Source organism: Callithrix jacchus, chromosome 1 (assembly GCF_049354715.1).
Source record: "Callithrix jacchus isolate 240 chromosome 1, calJac240_pri, whole genome shotgun sequence".
NCBI lineage: Eukaryota > Metazoa > Chordata > Mammalia > Primates > Cebidae > Callithrix > Callithrix jacchus.
This window is the reverse complement of record NC_133502.1, coordinates 133640702-133666759: the sequence shown is the minus strand read 5'-3', so window position 1 is coordinate 133666759 and position 26058 is coordinate 133640702. Positions and strand designations below refer to the sequence as shown.

Below are 26058 nucleotides of genomic sequence, written 5' to 3'. Positions count from 1 at the left end.
TCTTTTTCTGGAAGATATGTCTCAGAGGGTTACCCACCAGATACCAGCCAGAGCTTTCCTATATAAGGTGTGTGTTGGTCCCTACTGGGAGGTGTCTTCATATCAGGAGGTAGAGGGTCAGGGACCCACTTGAGGAGGCAGTCTGTCCCTTATCAGAGCTTGAATGCTGTGCTGGGAGATCTGCTACTCTCTTCAGAGCTATCAGGCAGGAACGTTTAAGTCAAGCTGTGCCCACAGCCACCCCTTCCTCCAGGTGCTCTGTCCCAGGGAGATGGGGGTTTTGTTTATAAGTCCTTAATTGGGGCTGCTGCCTTTGTTTCAGAGATGCCCAGCCCAGAGAGGAAAAATCTGGAGAGGCAGTCTGGCTGTAGCAGCCTTGCTGAGCTGCGCTCTGATCCTGAACTAGGCTCTGCTCAGTTCTAACTTCCTGGAGGCTTCGTTTATACTGTGAGGGTAAAATTGCCTACTCAAGCCTCTTCAGTGGTGGATGACCCTCCCCTCACCAAGCTGAAGTGTCCCAGTTTGACCTCAGATTGCTGTGCTGGCAGTGAAGATTTCAAGCCAGTGGGTCTTAGCTTGCTGGGCTCTGTGCAGGTGGAAATTGCTGAGCCAGGCCACTTGGCTCCTTGGCTACATCCCCCTTTCGAGGAGTGAATGGTTTTGTCTCACTGGCATTACAGGTACCAATTGGGTATGGAAAAGAAAACCTCTGGCAGCTAGCTTGGTATCTGCCCAAATGAATGCCCAGTTTTTTGCTTGAAACCCAGGGCCCTGCTGGCATAGGCACTGGAGGGAATCTCCTGGTCTGCTGGTTGTGAAGACCATGGGAAAAGCACAGAATCTGGGCCAGAGTGCATCATTCCTCCCAGTATAGTCTCTCTAGGGGAGGGATATCCCCCAGTCCCTTGTGCTTCCTGGGTGAGGCAGCACCCCACCCTGCTTCAGCTTGCCCTCTTTGGGCTGTACCCACGGTCTGACCAGTCCCAATGAGATAAACCGGGTACCTCAGTTGGAAATGCAGAAATCGCCTGCCTTCTGCATTGATTTCATTGGGAACTGCAGACTGGAGCTGTTCCTATTTGGACATACTGCCAGCCAGTTTTCATTTTTTTTTTTTTTTTTTTTTTTGAGATAGAGTTTTGCTCTTTCATCCAGGCTGGAGTGAAGTGGCATGATCTTGGCTCACTGCAACCTCTGCCTTCCAGGTTCAAGTGATTCTCCTGCCTCAGCCTCCTGAGTAGCTGGGATTACAGGCACTTGCCACCATGCCTGGCAAATTTTTGTATTTATAGTAGGGATAGGATTTCACCACATTGACCAGGCTGGTCCAGAATTCTTGACCTCGAGTGATCCACCTGTCTTAGTGATCCACCTGTCTTAGCCTCCCAAAGTACTGGGATTACAGGTGTGAGCCACTGTGCCCCACCCAGTTTTTGTTTTTTAAAGCATTTCCAGAAAAGTTTCTTGTAAAGTCCTGGCTCTTAGAGCCAGGCCGGCAACCTCTGGGCACCGGCTCCTGTGGGCACAGTCCTGGTGCTCTGCTCCAGCACCATGCGGCTACTGCCTCTTGCTCTGGGGAGTCCAGGAGACTCCAGCTTCTGTTACTTTTTTAACTTATTAAAATCTATGTCAAATATTTCTGCATGTCTTTAAAATGCCTGTACCACTTTAAAAATGTTTGTGTAACATTCCATTATGTGGATATGTGGCAATTTATTTAGATATTCCTTCATTGTTTTGTATTCAGAATATCCCTGAACTTTTTTTTTTAAATCTAAGGGGATGCCTTAATAGATACTTTTGCAGCCAAATTGTGTACTTCTGATTATTTCCTTAGTATACATTTCTAGAATTGTTAGATCAAAGAAAATGCACACATTAAGTTTTTTGGTCTCTATAAATTAGGGAGTACTTAAAGAATCACCTTCTTGACCTGCAGTGAGCATGCTCAGTGTAGTAGGAGTTGGGGGTTTGAGAGAGGGCAGACTCTGGCTGGACCTGGGTGGCAGTTACTGGCTCAGAATGTGGAAGCACCACTCTCCAACTGGAACAGACCAGCCTGCCTAGCTTTGCCCAGGAAGCTTCAGAGGACAGTAATGTTGGAGGCATGGTCAAGAGGAACATGGGCTTTGTTAGGCTAAAGTCATTTTATCTTTAAAATTCAACTAGGGGCAATAAATAAGATTTGTGTGGTGCGGGGAAGGAATGTATTTCTTATTGGTGGTACACACTGCTTAAATCAAGCAAAACTAGTTGATTATTCAACTCACTGCACTTTTTATAGATAAAATCAAGATGGACAAGGGTAAAAAGAGAAAAAGGACTCAATGGAGTTGTGAAGGAAGAAGCTGTTGGACTTTGAGATGGGCATTTGTTGTCTATGATACACACACCTGCAGACTCTGTAGAGGCTGATCATCTCTCCCATTACCCAAACCAGCTATTTTCCCAGTTACTCCATTTCTGTCTGTGCCTGCACCTGTCTGCTTGGTGAGACATCTGAGTCTTTATCAGTCTCCTCTATCATCTTAAACATGAAATAAATCAAGGCCTATAATTCTGTTCCATTTGTGATATCTCTCAAATTTTCCTCCATCTCTACTGCTACTGCTGTCATCCTTTTCCAGTCTTCAGCATATGTCAGCAATTCTGGAGTAGCTTCAGACTCCAGTTCCTCCTCCTCCAATTTCTCCCCTACTGTTTCCAGCTTACTGTTTCCCAAATGCCACATAACTGTTTCCTTCAGAGAACATTTAGCTACTGCAAGTAACCACAGACTATGAGCCTTTCCAGACTGAGGCTTTATCATATCTTTGTAGCTCCATTTTTTAGAAAAGTGGCTGACACCTAACCCAATGTTAGCCTTGCAACAACTCCATGAAGTTTTGAATGGGAAATCGAGGCTCAGGAAGGGGAAGTGATGTGCCAAAGGCTGCATAGCTAGTAAGTGTTAGAGCAAGACTCACTCATAGGTAGGTCTTTTTTTTCTTAAACCACATGAACTTGGCTGCACCTTGCTACCTCCACTGTCAGGAATTGGAGACTTTTTCTTAATCAAGTTCACTTATTGTACCTCTAGAACTTTTCTGCAGTGAGTTGCTATGTCAAGGGATATTACCTGCTGCAAGAAATATATTGAAAATTTGCCAGGTGAATGTATAGGAGAAGGGCTGACTAATAAAGACCAAGAGAATTGAAGGTGGACCTTAAGCAGGGATTGCAGGTCAAAACAGGATTTGGTCAGCAGGAGATCAGGGCAGAGGGCATCCCATGTCATGGAGGTAGACAGCAAAAGCACTGAGACAGAAATGAACCAATTTTTGCTGTGAATGATGAAGAAATTAACTTACCTGTGAAAATATTGCATGTAGTCTTCCTGGAAATAATCTTCCTTTAAAGTAATGGTTTACTAATGCCTAGAAATAAACCCCATAATTTCATGGATTTAGGTGCTAAGGACTGCAGAGTAACAGACTTCTTTCTGTATGGAAAGAGAAGAGAGAAGAAAGCTCACTTGACCATGGCATTCCCACATTCAGGATTTTGAAATGAGCCTGGATTTTGTGAGAATTCCCCTGGCAAATCCTAGAGTATGGGAACCAGATTTGTATTTGAGGATGGCTTCAGTTTTCATGATAACTTTAACCTTCAGAAACATTTTCTCCCAACTTTAGAAAAGAAGCATAAGATGAATTGGGCTTGAACATATTATTGCAAAGAGAACATTTTTTTTTTAAATATATACATTTTGTTGCACTTTAAGTTCTGGGGTACATGTGAAGAACATGAAGTATTGTTGCATAGGTACATACATGGCAATGTGGTTTGTTGCCTCCATCCCCATCACCTGTATCTGGCATTTCTCCCCATGTTATTTCTCCCCATGATCCCCAACTTCCCTACCCCCTGCTGTCCCTCCCCTTGTATCCCCCACAGACCCCAGTGTGTGATGCTCTGCTCCCTGTGTCCATATGTAAAGAGAACATTTCTTACTGGCCAGGAAACTTTGTAGCCGAAAACAAGTTGTTGAAGGGGACCTGGATGATGGTGAACAGTACAATGAGACATTTGGAATTATAAACTCCCAAATAACTATCACCTGTAAACCAATGTCATAAAATTAAATAGAGGCATTTAAAAAGTATTAGGCAAGTTAAAAATTGGCCAAGAACAGAAAATTGCATTTCAGTAAAGAAAATTTATTAAAAATCTTGTTATGCTTCGATATTTGTCTTTTTAAACTTATGGATAAAGAACCAAGACAGATTAATGTGCACATTAGCTTGTAAGTTATACTATAGATAAGTGTACACATTGAGAAGAAAAGTAGTTTTAGTAGATTGCGACAGTATTTTGTATTTCTGCTTATTTGAACATCTGTGGGGGTCAGGGAGAATGTCACATGCATCAGGTCCTATCTCTTCCATTCGATAGCATCACTGCTCTGGGATTCCAGTGAGTAATTATATAGTTTAGGTGTTTAGCATGGTCCTTCTTTGAAATATCAACAACCAAATTGGGAGCAGAATATATGAAATGTATTTTTCAGCCCTAAACCTCAGTCTTCTTCCTAGAGAGGACTGGCTTGTAAGCTACTACGACACTCAAGTCACTGATAAGCCCAGAGATCATGGTACCATCTTAGGTATGACAGTGGAGATGAGTCTTTGCTGAGAAGGGCTCTTTCCCTAAGGGACTTTACTGCACTTGGTTTAGAATTTTTAGGGGTAGGAGGCTCCCACCTAGAGAGAGAGGCCAACTGAACGTAGACCTTAAGCAGGTTTAGATTTTGGCTAAACACTCCACATGGCTTTGTCTTTTGAAAGAGGCTGATCCTTTTGAACTCTTCTTGCCTCTTGGCCACCCTCTGAGAAGTTCTCTTCATATGATGATCACATGGCTTAGTTTATATTTTTGACTCAGTCCTGGTCTGTTTTGTGTTTACTGTGTCGTGGAGTGAAAACCAGTTTATGCAAAATTGACACTTGACAGCCTGTGGTCAGCTTCTACCCAGACCAGTTAGGATATGCTTATTCCTGAAAGAGCATGGAGAGGTTCCAGACAGTAGTGACTGTGACTAGGTGACGGCCCCCTTAGCTTTGGGGTTAGCTGTCCCTCACTTAACCTCTCAAAGGTGGTATTCAAGGGAAGGAGCTGAGGTTAGAGCCTGAGATAAGAGATTCCTTTCCTCCTTCCTAAAGTTATGAACAGGCCTAAACATTCTCATCTCAGAAGCAGTGGGGGCAGTTATGGGGCTGGAGTTATAAAGGCATCATCAAAGACACAACAAGAAAACAAACGCCCATCCTCCCCACATTAGGCCATTCACATCTTGAGAATAGGATTTGTGTCTTGGTCAGGGTTGAATATCCAGCACGGTATCAGGCCTTAAGTAAATATTTGTTGTGTATAAAGATTAGAACGGTAGATAAGGATGAATGGGAGGGATTATTCTAGCAGTTATTATGTTCTAGGTATTTTTTTTAGTAGACAGTGCTATTATGCATTTATTATTTAAGTATCCCCTTCATTGCCCTTCTGCCTTGAGAATTAAGCCTGGGACTATTGAGTTTTTGGGGAGTTTGGGGGTGAATAGTTCAGCCTCAAGTCTGCTATTGCTCAAAGCAAGTGGCTGTTGTGTTCTTCCCATTACCTGTGGCTTGTATCCATGGCCTCCTAACAGGTCACTGTCTTGTTCTGCTGTCTTTGCGTACGTTCATGTTTCCTGTTAGCACAAGATCTACTAGGATCTTCTCACAATCCCGGAACATGGGAGGCCTGACCCAAGCTTCAGTCCATCCCTTGCTGCTTGGCCGCTCTGCTGCCAAATGCTTGGCCAGGCTGCCCATCTCCCATGATGCAGTCCTCTGCCCCTGCGCTGGCTCCTTCACCTGCGGCCGACCACTAGGCCTCTCCTGTGTTCATCAGCTTGGCTATATTTCTGCCCATTGCCTACAACTGGGGGACTTCTCATATTGTGTTTTCCTCCTATGCCAATCTGCGCCCCCCCGCCCCCCGACATCTTAGCCTTCTCCATCAGGCCCACCCTGCTGTGGATTGAGTCCTTCTTCTGAGGAACAGCATATTTGCTGTGCTTCTCTTCCCACCTTCTAGTGTCTCCACCATGTTCCAATTTGGAAGCCGCTCTGTACTTTTTTCAAGTTAATTTTACTCTCAGCTCTGGTTCATTCATGGTGGCTCACACCTGTAATCCCAGCACTTTTAGAGTCCAAGGCGGGTGTATCACAAGATCAAGAGATCGAGACCATCCTGGCCAACATGGTGAAACCCTGTCTCTACTAAAAATACAAAAATTAGCAGGGTGTGGTGGCGCGCGCCTGTAGTCCCAGCTACTTGGGAGGCTGAGGCAGGAGAATCGCTTGAAATCGGGAGACAGAGGTTGCAGTGAGCCAAGATCACACCACTGCACTCCAGCCTGGTGCTTGGTGACAGAGTGAGACTCTGTCTCAAAAAAAAAAAAGAAAAAAAAAGAGAAATATTGTTTTTGCAGTGACTCTCTTAAGTTTGGGGAGGAATCTCAGTTTTTGGAAGCAGCATAAGGTTGTGTATGGGGCTGTGTGCATGAATGTGGAGGTTGCATATCCTGGGGCATGGGTTCATATTATGTGCACTTTGTGTGTGTATGCATGAGACAGAGAGGAGAGAGAGAGAAAGACATCTCCCTTTTTAGTATTTTCTGAAAAGCATGTTAATAAACAGAGCAAGGAGAAGGAACAAGGGGAAAAGGAATAAGATCAGCCCTTTTATCCTTCAGCGATTTGGAGAAACAACCATATATCATGTTTAGCTAGCCCACCTTTCCCACGTCATAATTTTCTCCTTCATTCTTGGTTTCTTAGTGAACTCAAGGCAGATGTGCTGTTTTTATAAGAGGTGTCAGAGTAAAAATGATGACCATTATGACTGGATGAAACTTAGTAGTAGAATAACAGGAATTTATAAAGAATACAGAGTGGTATCTGATGAAGAGACCAGCAGAGTAATCCCATTTGGTTATTATATGCTATGTGTCTACAAACATTTGGCACAGAGCAATTTAAACTTGCTATTCCATGTTAAGGAGAACATTTTTCATATTTACTGTACTTTATTTATAGGTGGAAAGAAAAATAGGAATTGATTTACTTTAATATAACATTTAGATACTCTCCCTAACCTTAAATTTTTGTGAAATAACAGCTATATGAATATTATCTTGCAGCTGACCTTTTGGGATTGCTTTTCGCTAGTGAACATTTTTTCTAATTTTCTTTATGTGCATTTTAAACAGAGTTGCGGTAGGGATGGAATTTAATTGCTCTATTTGTATTTTATTCACTCACTTTTATGTCTGGGGCAAAGAGGTGCATTTTGAATAAATCTAAGAGGTAATTTAAAACTACTGCTGATATTGACAAAATACACAGCTAGCGGATGTGCATTTTCGTGGATATGCCCACAGGAAGGATCAATGCGTCTATATGGGAGGGTTGGTAGGAGTGCGTCTCTCCTCTTTAGCCTTTTTGCTAAATTCCAAATCTGGAATTGGGATTTTCTGCCCTTTTCTGTATTGACAGAATAGCTGATTAGGGTGTCGGAAGCTGCACATTTCCACAATGTGCTTTATTTCCTGTCATTTATATCATGGTATAACCACAAATGTGGAATGCATTTTTCTTGGTTGATAGAATTGCTTTTTAGACCCTCTGGAAGTAGATCTTCTCCTTTATGCTCTCAGGGTGATCTCTAAGATGCAAAATCAGTGCTGGTATGTTGGCGGTAATGGTGGCTATGCTGCAGAGGAAGGTTAACTAATTGGTCCACCGTTGCTGACTTACCTACCAGTGGACCTGTGCAGCTTTACTGCTGTGTAGAATACTTCAGGCAGAAATCACCCTTTTAAACCTACATATGCATATGATTATTTTTCTGGTGTATAAGTTTGAGAGCATTTAAATAATTTATTTAAAAAAATTCAAAGCAAAACATTATTGAATTCAGGTCAGATGAAAAATGGCTACTCCTGCCATTTAGAGGGGTAGTAAAATCGCAGAGCTTAGAACTCCTCAGTTGTAGCGTCCAAGACAGACTTTTGCCCACAGACCAATTGGCAATATAGCAAAGGTAGAGTGTGGCTCTGTTTTGGGACAGGCTTAAGGTTTGGACAGAAGCAGAGTGGCATCATTTGGAGACTTTTCACTGTTAAAAATAACCTCACAGAAGGCTGGACAGCAATGTCCTTTGGTTGACATTCGAGGTTAGAAATTTCAGCAGACTTTTCCTTATGAATGAGATTGGAGTGATTTTATTTTGGTTGTTGGCGGGAGACCAGAAAATACAATACAGTTAAGGGTGGACTAGCTTAATTCTAGGTCCCCTTAGCACGGTTTTAGAAACTCATGGTCTATGAAATGGATGCTGGGTAATAAATCATGCTCTAAACTCTCCCCACCCCCAGTACTCACCGGAAAGCTTATGAAATAAAAAAATTACAGACACAAGAATTGTTCCTAAGAATGTATAGGGCTAAAAGCCAACCTATGTTTTGAGTATGTTTATCTCCGTGACCAGATGGAATATATCCAGTGACTTTATCACTTTGTTGATTTCACCAGCTTGATTTTATTCAGTTTCACATGCCCATTTTTGGGGTGACATTATCCTGGGGGAGCCACTGTGATTTAGCCATCTTCAAAGTGGAATCCGTATCGCAGATATTTGGCATCTCTGCTACTGAGGAGGGGGGCCTGGGTATCACTTATCTCAATGCATTCAAAGAAGGGTCATCTTTTCCACACTTCATAATAAAGTGCAATTGTCCGTTCATTTTCTGCCAGAGAATTTGAACAGATTCAGAGCACAACATAAGCAGGACGAAAAAAGACTGAGTGCATCCATTTTCATCCTAAACCAGCTCCTTGCCATGGGTGAGCTTCCTCTGAACTGAGGAAAGGATAGAAGCACTCAAAATGAGTGCTGATTTTAGTGGTATCAATGAAGTACTCGGGGATATCAGAGGAGGGATGATTGACAATTGACGTGGGATAGTCTGAGTTGGTCTAGGGAGACAAAGGGTCTCAACTGGACTGGATGAAGTAAAGAGTTTGACTAGCAAGGAAAAGGAAAGGAGGACATTTATTCTGTTTCTGCAGCACAATAAAAAATATGCAGGTAAACAGACAGGACAGATCAAGGAGAGCAAGGGGAATGGAGAGGAAACAAAGCAGTTTAGATCTGATGTATGAGTGTTAAGACACCCTGTAGGTATCTGAGTGAGGGCCCCAGTGTGTGAATAGAGATTTTTAATACTTTGATTAGCTATAGATTTATTGGGATAATAATTATGGTATTTGGTAATTTTTGTGTTAACATGAGTTAAAAATATGAGAAAAAAAATTGTGTGACATTTTGATTCTTGTCTACATCAAATGGAGAAATGTGTCTTCTAAGCACCTAGACTTCCCTTTCCTCAGTCTTCCTCTTCTGTACCGTCTTCCTTTGTGGATGCGCCTTGACCTCACCCCTCTCTTCCCCATCACAACCTGCTCCCTGGAAAAGGACTCACTTAAGCCATTCAAATGTTACTATGGTTTATCGAGGGCCAGTTGCTCTAGAAGCTTGATCTCTCATGGAAGAACAGGCCTTGTAATAGGTGGGGCAGTGTCACTCATCGGGAATAGAGGGAAATAGCAATGTTGGTGGGTCAGAGCCCTTTTCCAGAGACTGTCACTCCATACATAATAGGTCTCTCACCTCCATTCCCCACTCCTACTCTTTCCAAGTGTCAGTTTACTGTTACAATGGATTTGCCCACACCTGTAATCCAGCACTTTGGGAGGCCGAAGCAGGTGGATCACGGGGTCAAGAAATCGAGACCATCCTGGTCAACATGGTGAAACCCTGTCTCTACTAAAAATACAAAAAATTAGCCGGGCATGGTGGCAAGTGACTGTAATCCCAGCTACTCAGGAGGCTGAGGCAGGAGAATTGCCTGAGCCCAGGAGACGGAGGTTGCGGTGAGCCGAGATCGCACCATTGCACTCCAGCCTGGGTAACAAGAGCGAAACTCCATCTCAAAAAAAAAAAAAAATCTCTTAATATTTTTTTCTGGAGCATAGATTTGAGTTGCCCTGAAAATACATTCCCTACCCTCCTTTTTTCCCCCTGAAAAGTGGAGCCTTTGGATTTGTGGGTGAAATCCCTTTAGAATCAGAAGCATTTCACTGGTAATTCCTTCTGTCCACAGGTGAGGTTTAGGCATGAGATGGCTGGGCCCTTTCAAATAAAACATTCCTGTTCTGAGCAACTTCCAATGATCTGCTCACTGGATGTGCGATCATAAAGAGATTAATTAAAACACGTTAGGGGTTCCCCGGGGAGCTGATGGATAAGACATGGTCCATGCTCCAAAGGGGCTTAGCAATTCAGATTTTAAAGATGGAGGCCAACAACCTAAGGCAAAAGTCCCCTCTTGGCGTCTATGACGGTGGCTTGCCATCTTGCTCGAGTCCTTTCCCATGACCCTTTTTCTGTGTCTGTTCAGTCTTTTGTTGAAGAGCTCCAGTACTGACAAATTCCCTCCTCAAATATTGAACTAAAAGCTACGTCCTTGTAACTTCCTCCCATTGTTGAAACAATTGTTTTTCATTATCAGAGCCTTTCAGGGTCAAAATAATGTGGAAGGGGCCATATAGCTAGATACCCAAGGGAGGTTCAATCATGGGCTTGACTGCTACAGAAGCCTGAATCTCAGATTAGGGCTGGGCAGGGTTCCAGGACAGGTGCTGCAGGGATTCTGTGTGTTAGTTGCTCACTCTGTACCTGTCCCAGTTGTGGTGCTGCCGAAGGGTCTTAGAGGAAGTGGTCATTTAATGACAGAGACAGAAGAGTAAAAGGGCTTGGCTATGGTATTTCTTATTGAGTCTATGATTGTAACCTGGCCTGGGAAGAAAAAAAATGCAGCAACCCCTCAGGAAGAAGACACTTTAGTAGTCTTGGAGGCCAAGAATAAAAAACAAATGTCTAAAGTGGGTGAGGGTTCAGTTTTTAAGGCCAATTCTGGGTGTATGTCAGGACATTTAACTTGGACCTTGTATTCAATATGGAATCTCTGGATCTCCCTTGCTATCTATGTCAGCTTGTCATGTCACGAGACATGCTCCCAATTCTTTCCTCTTCAGTCATTTGTTAACAGGGAGCAAACCTTCCTGTGGGTCAAAGTTAGACAGTTCTGTCCACTTTCTCTTCCTACAGGTGACAGAATTGGCATTTCTGGTTTAGATACCACAAGGGAAGAAGGGCGTGAGAAATTTGTGTTTCCTAGACCAACCCTGCTGAGTGAAAGTCCCCATTGGTGATCCATCTCACCCCTAACATTACAGGCACACCTGGGAAACTAGTCTCCACAATTGAGTTCAAGATTATATTTTGGCCCAGTTTCCATAGAAATAATGATATCTGCTAAATTGGTGCGTTTCTGGAGACCATATACCTAGAAGTATTGACTAAAAAAGGGTGGAAGTAGAATTTCCTTTTCCTCCAAGGCTCCTTCTCGTCAGGAGGCCTTCATCTGCTCCATCGTGTGCCTCCTGAGATTCAGTTGAGAAGCCATCTTCCACAAGAGACTATGTCTTCTTCAGGAATGGCACCCTCTCCCCACTGCTCTGCTCGACTTCCATGGAGCAGTTCACTTCTTTTCTTCAGCCATGCCAAGTCTTGAGTTTGGGAAAGAAGCATTATCATTCATCCATGCACTACTATTTAGTTTTCTATCATAGAGGAAATTTCCCATTACATAAAGAGAAGCCTCAAATCTCACTTTCTTCATCCTGAAGAGGTCTTCAGATTCTTTCTTTCATTTCCAAACTTTCAAGCATTGGCTAAATACTTTTGTCATGCAAGCCTGGAGAGGACAGGAGGCTCCAGTTAGATTTGAGCTGTTCTGGCAAGTCTTTCTTCTGCAAGGAGCCCAAGAAACTGCTAGAGAATTGGGGCTCTCTTCTGTTTGTTTTCTCCCTTCTTTCCTCTCTCCCTCTAGAAAGAATCTTATAATTTGGACAAATCTGGAGATTTTACATTTCAGCTTATTGTCTGCAATACATTTGCCACAATTTGCACTTCTATAGAATATGTCTAAAGTGGGTGAGGTTTATTTAGGTTGGAGGTTCATTTCCTCTTAGAGATTGCTGTGACCCAGCTTAGACTTCCCCCTAGAAATTCTGCATTGGCTTCTTGGCTGCTCCTTTCCTTTCTTCTTGATATGATCCTTGTCTTTTGCTTTGCTTAGTTTTTTGCCCTCTTTCTGCTCCTCTTAATCCTCTACCATCCTCTATTTTTTGTGGCTGGGAATATGTATTGATATGGTTTGGCTCTGTCCCCACCCAAATCTTATCTTGAATTGTAGTTCTCATAATTCCCACATGTTGTTGGAGGGACCTGGTGAGAGATAATTGAATCATTGGGGAAGTTTCCCCATACTGTTCTCATGGTAGTGAATAAGGCTCACAAGATCTCATTGTTTTATAAAGGGAAACCCCTTTCACTTGGCTCTCTTTCTCTCTCTACCTGCTGCCATGTGAGACGTGCTTTTGTTCTTCCCTCATCTTCTGCCATGATTGTGAGGCCACCCCAGCCAGATGGAACTGTTGAGTCCATTAAACCCTCTTCCCTTTTTTCTTTATAAATTGCCCAGTCTCGGGTATGTCTTTATCTTCTCATCGGCTTCCTGCTACTGTTAATAGGCACTATGAATCCCTCAGAATTGTGAGGGACATATCTTCACTGTGCCCAATAACTCTGTCTGCAGTCCCTGTCTCTGAGTCAACCATTTTCTATTTCCTTTTTGGTCTCTCTAAATTGGACTACCATTTCAGGTCTATAGCCCCTAGTGTTTGTTTTTTTTTTTTTTTTTTTGCAATTGAAAGATGCAGATGCTCAAGGAGGCAGCCAATTGGGAAGAAGGAGCTAGGTCCCTTCAGCTGGTGTTAATAATGAAGCATTGAGCTTACATAAATAAAGATAGCCTAAAATCTTTAGCATCCTCCAAGGAAAGTGTACAGGGCAGTAGCTCACAAGTCTCAGATTTTTTTGATCTATCATCTTAAAATTTCTTTTCCCTTTATGGTTGACTTTAATAAATGTTACCAGCATGATATTTTACCTAACATACAGCAATTTGGCATGGAGCCTGTTAGAAGAGGAGCAATAGATTGGCTATTGTAAGCTCTGTTGACAATTTTGGTATGGGATTCTGCCCTGATTCTGAATGCATAGGGACTTATTCTTGCCACCTGTTATGCTGCCCACGTTGATTGACTGCTACTTCTTCATTATCTTGTGTGAGGTAATCCTGATCTCTTTATATAAAATAGGAAGGTTGTATCTGAGACTGACATCCTAGAGCTGCTATGCCTTATGTCTGAGACCAAAGGACATCATTCCAAACCAGACTTCAGGGCCTCTTCTCATTTTCCTTTCTGCTGATAACCACAACTTATTTACTCTCTTGTTGGAGGCAAGAGGAGTAAAATGGCAATTTATGAAATGTTTTCACTTCAGAATAACATGTGTATCACACAAATCATAAAGGACATAACCTGAATTTCATAGAATAAAAAGATGAGGAAAGAATCCCTTGGAACCAGAACCAGAAAGAGGATGCCTCAACAATGAGTGGGTTTCTAGATACCAAGGACAAGGGTGGTCCTGATCTTAAGACACGGTTGCCTCCAGCTTCTAAACTATGCTGGGAGGCTCATACCAAGGCAAAACCAAAACAAAACAAAGCAAAACAAACAAAAAAAAACCTCACAGTGGTCTCTCTATGGCAGTGGCTATTGCCTTCCTGCTCATGTTTTGGTCTTGAACTTGAGTCATTCTTCCTGGTCCATCTGTTCTGTCTTTTGATGCAGTGGGTTACAGAGCAGGCAAAGCCCTCTTTGAGCAGGTACTGAAAGGGCACTACAAGTGCCTTCAGCATGGAAGACCATTGGGGCAGCCAGGCAGGCAGTAGGAGGGGACTGTCCAAGGTGTTATCCAGTCAGGGGTCCTGGCTTTGGTGACACTCTTACCTTGATGTCTTCCTCTTCCTGGGGAGGACTCACTACTTTTAAGGAAGTTAGTGGTGGCATTTTTTTCTTTCCAGAAAGGAAAATCTATGGCAGTCTCCTCATAAAGTGACTCAATAAACTTTAGGCCGTGCTACCTTTCCTCAGCTGGAATCAACTGACCTATGCTGTATGATTATGTTGTTTTTCTTCTTGGCATATAAGTAGAATGGCTTTGCAGAGGCCAAAACTTGAGAGTAGTAACAGAACAATGAATTTCCCTTCTCTTCTAAAATTGAATTCTGTGTGTATTCTGCACTTCCTAGAGCGTCTAACTATCCCCTTCCTCTCTCTGTGTTTTTGAGGAAGGGGATAGGTTACCGTTGTGCTCTATAAAGCATTCATATTTTCCGAGTGTCTATTATGTACTAGGTACTACGGAGGGCATTTCACTTGTAGACTTTACTTCAGGTGATCTTCCTCATGCCTTAGAATTTTAGCGATTGTTGGGGAGATGGACGTTACTTCCATCCCCTGTCTTCAGGTTTCAACTGTGGGAGTCTCTGCCCCAAAATCCTGGAACACTCTCCTTGTCAAGCCTGGTATTACTGTTGTCCTGCTACCGCGAATGCCAAAGCAGGCTGCAACAGCCCTCTTTCAATTTGCTTAATTCTGGCCTCAACTTCGCCTCCTCCTCTCCCTTACTCTTCCCTTTCTTAAGGGAATTAATTGTAGACCACTTGTTTTATTTTAATTCAGACAATCTTCACTGCTTCTTGGGGATGTTCCAGCCCTCATTTTTAATAGCTACTGTGTCTGTGTCCTTGGGTTCCTCATTATCTATCATAGTCTCATTCTTTCTCTTGCTCATCTCCACTTACTTGCATTTACCCTGTGATCCTCCCAGGCATCTATGCACAGAGTAGAGCCTTCAGCGAAGTCCTTTCTTCCAAGGAAATATTTATTCCATGTGTTCTTAAGACAAAAGCTTCATATCCATATTTCTTCTACATTTATTCCTTACAAAACATGTTTCTATCAGAAAACATGGAGCTGCCAGAGCCTGCCAGTGCGATTCACAATGGCAGCTGCCATCAATGGCTAGAATCCCCTGATGCGTATTCATACTCAAAGAAAAACCACTTCTTGGGCTCTCTACTCCCTTGATCTCAACTTTCGGGGCTTCCTATCACTGGATCTTGGTTCTGTCCTTTGAAAAATAAAGGATTGGACATAGATTATTATTTATTTCCCTTTTGACTTCCAAGGTGGCCCCTGGCAGTGACTGACTTTAAGAAAGCATCAATAGCACCTTAGTCTCTACTTAGGGGAAAGCACTGTGCTAGCCATGAATACAGGAACATGTCCCTGACATGTTCAGTGTAGGAAGAGAAACCCTCAAGGAATAGGAACTGGCTGCCTTGCAGTTTCTGTAAATCCTCAGCATTTCTGAAGGACATTATAGTCCCATTATGAATGCCAGGATCTCCTCAACTCACCCTTTTCTTTAAAAGCCTGATGCAGCTTTTTAATTTTCCAGGGCTTACATACTGACTGATGCCACATTTTTGTTGGCTGTCTTGGTAGTCTACCACAGTTGGCTGTTTTTCTTTGTTTACATCTTCCTGACTAATCTGGAAGGCCTTGCGTGGTGAGATTGAGACGTAGCTACAGAGTAAGAAAAAAATGAAAAAGCACAGAAAAGTCATTGTTCCTTTGGAAAGTCTCACTTCTGAGGAGAATCTGGATGCACTGCTCTTGCCCTCAGTCACCAAAGGTTTTGGAAACTGGCCAGGTCACACTTGCAGGGCAGCACATGCAAGGCCCCCAGCTGTAAGCCTGCAGCAGCCTGCACCAGCCCTCAGGCAAATTTTCCAACTGGTGCTCATCCCCACAACTTTGCAGCTTGGGGTCCCCACAGGCACAAGGGGTGTGGGCAGTTCAGGGAGAAGCCTATGTACTCCAAGCATGGTCAAGGCCGAAGCCCCAGAGGTGGGGAGTTGCTTCCCAAAGGTCCACAGTAAAGAGGCAGTGGACCTTTTGTCCAAATGTGTTGAAACCACCTCTAATTGAGCTTATTCCACCTCAGCTTATTCCACAGCATCATTTCTTCTAAGAGTCTTCTTCCCGGCAAATTTATTTGGGCAGTGACATGAATGGCTTCTGGGAAGTCTCCTCATGTGAGGGTCCACTTGTTACTGTAACTTGTGTGTTACTGAATTTTGGACAGTTAGCTGATAATGACCTACCGCCAACTGGGATGATTTTCACTTACTGTACAAGTTTTAGCAATCTCTACAGGAATAAGTGAAGGGGGGATGATCAAAGCTCATTCAGTTCTGAAACACCAGGGCTTCTGTAAGATTCTTTGTCCTATTGGCAGGCCTGAGAATTCTGTGGCTTTAGTTGAATAAACTTCTTTTCCTATGTTCCAGGGGGATGGTGGAAGTTGTCTCTTACCAGTGGGAAATCTTCCGTGGAGAACACTTTAATGTTGAAGTGATTGTTGAATACGTACAGGAGTAACTTTTTGGATTTAGGAAAGAATGATCTTTGACTTCCTCTCTCCACCTTCCCTCAGGTCTTTGGAGCCATTTTCTTCACGTCGTAGTTCTGATACTCTTCCCATTCATTCCTGTCTCCTAGGAGCTCAGATTTGCCAAGATGCAATGACTCCCCTCTTTTGCAAACACTCCGATTATTTTTTTAAATATTTATTGCACCAATATTATAACAATAAAAATCTTTTATAAGTGAAAAGATGTAAATCCAACAAGTTCAGAAATATTTTTTTTTCATGTTCTCTTTCTGCTTTGTTCATAAGTGGATGAGATATTTATGTAGTTTTCATACTTGAATAAAATTTTTATAGTCCTGCATAATCAGCTGCACCTGGGATCAATTTTGGGGGTGCGCTAAAGGCTTGTCAATATTGATGATTAGACACATGGCACTTCCCTGTTTATGGCCACTTGTGAGAAGGTTATTATTTTTTTTTAATAGAGCTGGAAGTAGATACTTCCCTCTTAAACTCTATTTTTGATCTTCCATATTGCTGCTCTTGTGTCTAAGCAGCCACAGTCCCAAACCGGTGAGATGGGATTTCTTTTGTGCTTTATTAAATGGTCTCTGCCAGGGAGAGTGAACCTCCCAATGAAAGAGGAGTTTTACTTGTCATTTTATGAATTCTGCAAACCCTTTCTAATTATATTCTAAAAGAAAATGCCACAGAGAGCATATTCTGCAGGAGTCCAGATGATGGTGGCTAAAAGAGAAATAGGATCACATTTATTTATAAGCATTTGTTTTCCACCACCCTGTAGATTCTGGCTATGAGACAGAGAGTGCCAGTAAGGCAGAGTTCAAATATGGTGAGAAATTGTCCTACAATCAAGAAATTAGCAGCTAGAACATTAAAGTTTTCAGGAAGGTTGACTTCTGGGACATTACTTTCATCCAGGCTTTCTCTCAGGTCCTTGTTCCTGCTTAATCCCTTTGAAGTTACTCACAGGCCTATTACAGCTCTCACCTCACCCTGTGCACTCTTTCTGGGTTGCCTTAGATATAATCATGAAACTCCATTTCATGATTCATGAAACTCTATTCTTTGTGCTCAGAATATTCAGGTCTGTTTCTTTAAATTGGGGTAAAAGTAATTTCTTTTTACTTTCTTGAAGTTAAAGCCATTGTTTTTAAATAGAAGAGTAAAACATTATTATAATGGAAGCCTGATAAAGTGGAGATGAGCAAAAAATACTGAAAGGACTCAGTCACTGTTAACATCTATTTGTCTATCCTTCTCTCTCTTTGAAGACATTTTCCCAAGTTTTTAATGCACATTAATATGGCTTTGTAAAAATTATGATCATAGCCATATGAACAGCCGTTATCATTCTCCATGGAAAATATCTTGAGCATCTCATCTAAACAATTTTTATCCAATATCTGGATCCATTCACCTGCTCAGTACTAGCCACCTCCTATTTTGAGTGATACCACCATCAAATAAGTTGTTTAAGTGTGAATGACATGAGTTTATCCCTAGAATGAGATTAATACCCTTCACATCAATGTGTCAATTTGATGTTACAAACATCTCAGGACTTTACTCAGCATCTCACTGTTTTTGACTTATTTTTGGTCTTCGTCTGGATGACCTTGATTCCAGCCCTATCCCAGATGATCAATCTTTCATACCCTGTCAAAGTGATTTTTCTAAAATGCAAATCTGATCCAGTTCTTCCTCTGCTTAAAACCCTTCACTGGCTCCGCATTGCTTACAGGATAGAAATCCAGGTGGCAAAGCCTTTAATAATGATAACCCTGAACTTGTCTTTCATTCCTCCACTCCTTTTTCTATCAGCTTTGGATCCACACTTAGCACACAGTGTCTCCACATTTTGTGCCTTCTGTTCCCTTTTACTGGGGATGCTCTTTATCTTTTGCCATTTTTGGCTAACTTCCACTTGTCCTTCTACAGTAACTGTCCTTCAGCTCCCCAGAACTCCTCTCAGTCCATCACATATCCGATCCATCTTCTTGGGCACCTGTCTTAGAGCCCATTCTGCTGGAAGTTGGAAAGAGACTTAGAGAGTGATTAGCGATGCATCTGGTAAGGGAAACGTGGAGGTTATCTCAGCCCCTGCTAGCAAAAGGAGGAGGCTCTCATTCAGTGCAAACGCATGGGCCCTGCATTCCTGGAACAAAGAGAGTAAATGGCTGTCATGCTTTTCCGGGTGTCTTCAGACTGCTCAATGGGCTTTATGAGTTCTTAAAGAAAATCTATTGCCTTATTCCCAAAAGGATTTAATGCGTCACACAGAGATGAGATACTGTAACAGAATGAGATAAGTAAGAAATAAAAAAGGTAAAGAAACCGTGCTACCGGGAAAACAAAGTTCATAGTAACACGAAGCCAAGGAAAACCACTCTATAAAATGAATATCATTACTCATTACGTATTTGTTGGAGGTCTACATATTTAGCTCTGTACATTAAGTTATCTCACTTAAAAGAAGGAAGTCTGATCATCATCATAGACCAGACCTGTGATTAAAGGAAAAAACAGTCATTTGTGAGACCGGGACCTAAGAAACATTTCTGTTGGCCCTACAGAAACTTTGTGTTTCCTCAGTCCCCTTGAAAGAGTCCCCTGTAGGGGACTGAGGTATTTTAACCCAGTTTCACTTATGCCGGTTATATGGCGAGGGGCTTTGTAGGAAGAGAAATGACAAGAATTTGCTCTGGGTCTTCAAAGCCTTTGGGTGCCTGGTGGTTCCTATTGAGTGGATGGGTTTCTCAGGCCCAACCATTTCCTATGCGCAGATTTTAGTTATTTTTGGACCTGCTTTAAAATGTTCCAGATTGTATCCCCTCACTGCCCTAAGTCCTTTTTCCTAGGATCTTGTTTTTATATCTTGCAGATGTGGAAATCAGAGTCACATTTGGAGTAGATTTCATTTACTCAACAATCTTCTCTATGCCAGTGACTGGGGTATATACCAAAGATGGCAGACGTAAAGGGGTGTGTGTGTAGGAAGCTAACACCTGAGCAAGCATCCTGCCTGTATAGGCCTGTATATATGTCTCTTTCCATTTGCCAACTTCATTTCAATCTTCTTATGGTACAATGATAGCAACCAAACTCTAAAAGGCAGTTCTGATCTATTTGTGGAATGTTTCCTCTTGAGCTTTTGTGCTTCTTTGTGATTATATAGGAAATTATAGGTTCTTTGGGATTCCAGACCCAGGATATGAATCTGCTGGATCTTAAGGCAGGCAGACTGGTTCCACATCAAATACTGGAGGCATCTCTTTAGAGCCTCCTGCTGCTATACCTTCCTTGCTTGCTCTGTCTAGGAAGGGATGTGCGGGCCTAGGCAGGTGGTTTCTTCCTGCTTCTGGTGCTTTTGCTACTTGCACACAGGGTAGGTGGGTCTCTCAGCAATGGGGATGGAGAGGGTGACTGAGGTTCCTATAGAAGATGTCCTTGTTGAAGGTTGCTTCTCTCCAGGATGAGCTGGTCTTTATACCTTTTTTGAGAAGCATGGATGGTCTGAATGGAGATATTTCAACCCTGGCATGATTTGTGTGGCTGTGGACATTGATGGGGGTGTTGTGGAGACCAGACTGGGATGCCGAAGACAGCCATGCCCCATTTTAAAATCCCCTCTACTTAGGTTGCTCTACACTGGCTCAAGCACATAGCAGTGACACTTACTGAAGGCCCTCCCAGGAGTCAGTTTCTCTGATGTAGCTGCTATATGGGTCTTCATTCTGTACTTGAACCTGATAGTGCCCTTTGTCATGACCCATCCCAAACTGGAAGCCTGGCCTCATCTGTGTGTGTGTTCCAGGAGGGTTGGACTACAGGTCAGAAGACAGAGTCCTGCAGGTTTTGTTGGTTCTGGGCCTCTTGGCCACAGTAGTGTGTCATTTAGGGGGCCCCTCTGGTTGCCTTTTATTTAATAACTTTTAGTCTTTATTATTGGTCCAGGAATTCAGGAAGGGGGAACTTACCACTGCTGGGAAATTGGATGGTAAGTACCTCAGTCTCTTCTGTATGTCAGTAACCACAGATCTCTTCTAGGGTGTGTCTCCTCTTCATTTGCAAATGCATGTGTAGGCCCCATTCTTGAGAGGGAGATATATACATACGTATGAGAGCCACAAGGATTTTTGGGAAGTAAAAAAAACCTTTCTGAAGCCCCAAACTTCCCCTTTCTATCCTGGCTCTGAGTTTTAGTCACCTCTGAGAGTCTTGGCTGAGGGAGTGTCTTTTTGTATTTCAGAATAAAACTGACAACTGAATGGAAAAAAGTTAACATTGTTTCAGTGCTGTGTATGTGTTAGGTTTTGTGACTTGGGATTTCCCATGCTGATCTCACCTCTGGTGATTTTGCTTCTGTGGTGGCATGTCCAGGGTTGCTGAATGAGAGAACTTGGGTTACCCTTCCTGGGCTGGCACTGATCTGCTATTCCAGTGCTGTCTCCCAACTGCCCAAGATAATTTGGTTAGATACTGGCTCCTCCAGATCCTCCTCCTCCGTTTCCCTGAGGGAAGGTTTTAGGTTTGTCACTGGAGTTTGAGTTTTCCTTGGAATTTGAAGCCTGCTTGATTTTTCTATGTGCAGCCATGGTCCCTGGGAGGCAGTGGCTTGTTTGGTCTCCATTATCATTGCTAGCCTTTCTCATTCCTCTTTTGTTCTCTGCCTCCTTGGTGTCCATATCCCCTACCGACTGCAGTCTCAGCTTTTCTCCCATTTTCTCCCAGCACCATGAGTCTCAGAGACGTCTAGGCACTATGGAACCACAATGAATAGTTTCCCTATGAGAGGCAGGGATCTCCATAATCACAATCTAGCTGGAACTCTGGATAAGAACATTAACCTTTTTAACCTATTTTTTTCTATTTCCTCTTTAAGTTTAAAAAATCAATCAAGAAAGCTAATTAGCATTATTAGAGGTTGTTGACCTTTGTCGGATTACCTCAGTCCCCTACTAAAGGCAAATAGCCGCTGGTTCATGCTCCTCAGAGCTGACTGATCAGCTTTGGCAAGAAGTGGTTTCCTTTAGCAATGTCACTTTCTGTGCCTCCGTTTCTTTTTTATTTAAATGCAAGGAAATGATACTAATGGGTATTTAGTGTGCCACTCTTCATTCCCTGGTTGCCGCCTAAGCCATGGCTCTTGTTTTGGGTTTAAGAGTCACTCATACCATGTACACACAAGGCAGGGGAAGACATGAAGGAAAAAGAGCTTGTGGTTAGGGTGGAGTCATCTGTGAGTTTTGCGCTTCCTCAACTTGATCCCTTCCTGAAGGTCAATAACAGCATCATTTCCCACGGCTCTCTTAAACTTTATTTGAAGTTTGCCTTTGTAGGTTCTCCTCAATCATTTTGTCCTGAGGGAAAGCTCAATCAACCTAGTCGTCTCTGGTTTCCATGCCTTTCCCTGCCCAACCTACTGGACAGCTTCTTTGATCTCCTCATTATCCATAATACTTTTTTTAAATGTCTCTTCATGTTCAGGGAGCAAATGTATCCTGGGATATTTCCTTAAAACTGGATGCTCCTTTCTCTTTTGTGTGTTCTTGGTAGTCAGAGATTTGGTTGATGTTAGGATGAACCCAAGAAATCATCAGAGAGGAGACTCCGTTCTCACTGAACCAGGAAGCAGTGGACTTTGGGAGGATGGCTGTGGTCCCAGTGACCCCAGCTGCCATTTTTCAAGAGCATTTGACCCTCTCTGGAGCTCTAAGATAAACTGCTAAGTGTAAGGTTCTCACTTAATACTTCCCCAAATATTTTTTTGTTTCCCCAAAGGAGAGCTTCTCATAGGTCTCTTTTTAATGTGTTCCATAACAAAAGAAATTCTGAAAGCCAAAACAAACATCCATCACTGCACTTAGGGATGAGCAGCTTCTTTGCTTTCTAGAAGAGCAGTCTGTTAATTTCCCACCTCCAGTGTTGTGTCAACCTTTTGGTCTGAGAATGTGGGAATGATTTACCAAGACAGAAGTTACTCCCTTCTCAGGCAACTCGATTCATGAATAAGCATGGATTTAATATTCTCCCAATACTTTTTCTCTTCTAACATTATAATAAGAAGAAACAAAGGCAAAATAACTTATGAAAAACTTTCCATAGGCTCTTCTGATATCTGATCATATGTGTAAGATTTGTTGCCGAGGTAATGTGAGGAAACTGAGTCAAGTTTAAGAAAGTGAAAAGCTAATTTATTCAGCTCCCAGGCAAGCCTCAGTGGTCCAAGGGGGGGCAGAGAAGTCGTGCCCGGCTTTTCAGGTCGTGGGGTTTTATGGGGAGGGCAGGCAATTTATTGACTACTGGGGAAACAAAGAGAAGGCATTTCTACTGGCTGTTGAGGAGCAGGAAGTACATGGAGTTAAAGTAGGAAGTACATGAAACTAGCTGCCATTGGTAGGTGGGCGGGACCTTGGGTAAGTGGGCCTGCCGGGGGTGTACGGGGCAGGCTGTTGTTGGGCAGGGTATGGTGGGCTTCTTTAAAAAATTTTTCTTCAGAGTTTTTTAAAAGTAGGCTAGGGGTTGGATGCATAATTTAGTGCTGAGTATGGGCTTGGGCATGGTATGCAGAGGCGGGTGTGGGGAAGCTATGTGGGGAAGCCAGATAATGAGCTCAGGTGATGATGCAGTTATCAGGCACAGAGAGTGATGAATGCGTCCATTTGACTCCCGGCAAGGCAACCGGCCTTACAATATGTAGATGTAGTTATTATGCAGTTCTAGCCAGAGTTGTGATACAAAATTCTGTAATTTTAAAATATTGCATTGAATAGTCTTGGTTATTTTCTTCTAATACATATTTTCAGTGACCATATAATATGTTATTGATTTCATAAACTATGTCATACTTTTGTATCTTCCATTGTTTATTTACCCCATTGCTTTTGTTAGTACAAACATTAAAAATAAACATCTTTGTATGTAGAGCTTCTTTCACTTGATCAATTCCTTAGCGTTAGACTACTGGGTCAGAGGGTGTGAGGGTTTTTACGGCTTTTGAAACATTTTTTCCAAATTATTTTCCAAAGTGGTGAATCTGTCATTTTTTTTTTTAATTGCCAGGAGTGTTAAATACCATTTATGGGATTTGAGTGGAGGACAGAATGTGTAGGTTGCCTAGAGCAAAATGGTTGAAAAAACGGTTTCCTTCCCAAACAAGCGAACTCAGGTTTACAAATCACAGAATCAAGATTAGCGACTGAGTAGTTAACTTCCCTGATTTTTATCCGCCATATGCTATTCATTTTCTCTAGTCCCCTCTTTTGTTTCAGACAACACATACTTTTCAGCTATGGATCCAGCAAATCCTTGGAAAGGCCCTTATTATCTATCTTTTGCCAATGGCTTAATTAGTAATAGGCTCAACAGTTCAGTTCACAGAAGCAAGCATTCCTGCCTTGCCTTATTTCTTTGCCAATTTCTGCCTCAAATAATAAAACCAGTATTCAGGTAACTTAATTTCCCCCAAAGTTTGAAAATTCTTTAACACACATATACACACACCCTCCCACCGTAGTTCCATGAGGTGTATGGTAATTTGGCTTAGAGACAGATAAAGGAAATCTGGTTCAATTTAGTAATTGAACTTTGATGTTAGGATGGGCCAAACCGAAAAATGGCTGAGTTCTGAATGGAGAAAGAGGCACAGCAGGCAGCACCCTGGGGTGAAGCAGAGGGTCCTGGCAGAGTCGGAATGAAGACGGGGGAACTGTACCCCACACTCTAGGCTCTAGGTTTACTATCCTTTATCCATATGTCCACTTACATAAAAGGAGAGGGAGAACTAGGGACAACAGAAAAGGAGAGCACTGACCTACACAAGGAGCTGCACCTGTGCCTTCAAATCTTGCACCACACAGAGTTGGTACGTGGGGGTCAGCCATCACACTGACCCTTCAGGGCACTCTGCGTCTCTTTTAGATGAAGACCAACGATGCCTGTCTGATTGTTCTGGAAGAGAATAGTAGACCTAGGAGAAAAGCAAAAATATTAAGCAACTACTAAATAACAGTGCCAGAGAGGACACCAGAGGGGGTGAAAAAACTACGACAAAACTATGACAAAACTAATATTAAATTCTACTAAAGCAGTTTCTAATTTCCAGGAAGGCTTTATGGATGGGACCTCAGCAAAATGACCACAATCCAGTACTGAGATTTTTTTAAGTTGATTTGATGCTTATTGGTTTGATAAGCATCGAACCAACCTGATTTTCCTCAAAGCTGGATGCTAGTAAGCTTTTCTTTATGATCTCTATAATTCTGCCAAGGGAGTTCAGGCATGGGATTGTTTCCAGTTGAACTTCTAAGCTTAAGGTAGTTAATTCTTTGTAAGGGCAGCCATGATTCCAAGGACAGGCTGTGTTTATCTAACTGACATATCACCTTTTTTTTTGTTTCCATCACCATGAAGCTCTTTAGATATACATAGAGATATGCACATCAATTATATCTACATATATCTACATAAACCTGATAGAAGGTATTATTAATAGAAGGAGATTGTTTCCACAGTAGCACTGAGAGGACCAGGATAGTTTGAGAGATAAGAGATAACAAGAAGCATCTTATTTTTTAAGCAACATTTTCTTGGTTAATGAACTTCTGTTTCTCCTACCTTAGAGAAAGGTGAAAATTTCCTCTTAGCAGCAGATAGCGGACTACATGGGAACAATTCTGTTTTTGGTTGATAACATAGGGTTTTAATTACTTACCTTTTAATAAAAGATAAGGTTTAATGAGTGCTTACTAAATGCCATCTTTGTGCTAAATTTCTACTACCTCCAAAATCTTTGTCTTCACAGTAATCTAACAGGGCACTTTTCTTATTCCCATTTTACAGATTGGGAAACAGAGTTGAAAAGGGCAGGTAATGTGCCCAGGTTCTGCAGGTGATAGGTAGTATATGAAGATTAAATTTAGACACTTGGATTCTGGAATTTGCTTTCCTAAATCACTACAGTGTGAGAATGCTCAAAAAAATTAAACAAAACCAGGCAAATGGGATGCAGAAGAAGCTATCTGGCAATATGACAAGTTCAGAACCAGGAATTTTTGTCTGAAGGAAGTTTGTCATTGTGTGTTGGACTTGTGAGTGAGTAGATAGACTTACTTGGGGATTATCAAATTCCCTATTTGGCTCCAGTAGTTGTGTGGCAACTCTGAAAGAAGGACCAATGAAGGGATGAACCAAACTCACTAATAATAACAATTACTATTAAAATTGAGCTCTATGTGCCAAGAATGGTACTCAAAGCCTAAATGCAGAATTTTTATTGATTGATTGGGATGGAGTCTCGCTTTGTTGCCAGGGTGGAGCAGTGGCATGATCTCAGCTCACTGCAACCTCCACCTCCAGGGTTCAAGCTATTCTCCTGCCTCAGCCTCCTGAGTAGCTGGGATCACAGGCATGTGCCACCACACCCAGCTAATTTTTGTATTTTTTAGTAGACACGGGGTTTCACCATTTTAG

At 42.3% G+C, this 26058-nt stretch overlaps 1 pseudogene across 1 annotated transcript in view; it reads left to right on the top strand.

The window, feature by feature from the left end:
- Positions 1-1953: 1953 nt before the first annotated feature.
- The window catches only part of LOC144579376 (carboxymethylenebutenolidase homolog pseudogene), a 40870-nt pseudogene continuing 16765 nt past the window's right edge, over positions 1954-26058 (top strand). The window contains exon 1 of the transcript XR_013526798.1: positions 1954-26058. This exon is cut by the window's right edge and continues 16765 nt beyond it. The product of XR_013526798.1 is annotated as a carboxymethylenebutenolidase homolog pseudogene (transcript).